The following is a 441-nucleotide window of genomic DNA, read 5'->3' as shown; positions in this document are numbered from 1 at the left end:
CACGGCCGGGCGGAGCAGGTGCGCGAGCTGATGTGCCAGTACTTCGAGAGCTGCGGGGAGGGCTGACAGGGCCAGAGGGGAGAAGCAGCCCTGTGCATCCTTGATCATGGACTCCCCACGGACTCTGGCAAACATTGGCCCAGTGGTACAGGGCTATTCGGCAAAGGACTGCATCCTCTCGCCTCTGCCAAAGGCTGCTGGCGGAGTGAGGAAGGCTGCCTGCTGCACCGGCCGTTCCTGACGTGGGGAGGGGGGTGGCTGTGTCATGCTCGTGCTGGTTTTGCAGGCAGTGGAATGTATTTTGTGCCCTTGCTCTCTTCCAGGATTTGAGCTGTCTGGTGGTGTGTTGTGTGCTGTGCGAGTAAAGTGGGGATCGGGGCTGGGAGAGGGCTGCCTGGGTCTCCATTTCCTGGGAACGTCTCTGTCCCGAGGCCCCTCTGT

This window comes from Cariama cristata, unplaced genomic scaffold, assembly GCF_000690535.1.
Source record: "Cariama cristata isolate BGI_N322 unplaced genomic scaffold, ASM69053v1 scaffold28457, whole genome shotgun sequence".
Lineage (NCBI taxonomy): Eukaryota > Metazoa > Chordata > Aves > Cariamiformes > Cariamidae > Cariama > Cariama cristata.
The sequence above is the reverse complement of the archived record's forward strand: the minus strand, read 5'-3'. Positions refer to the sequence as shown.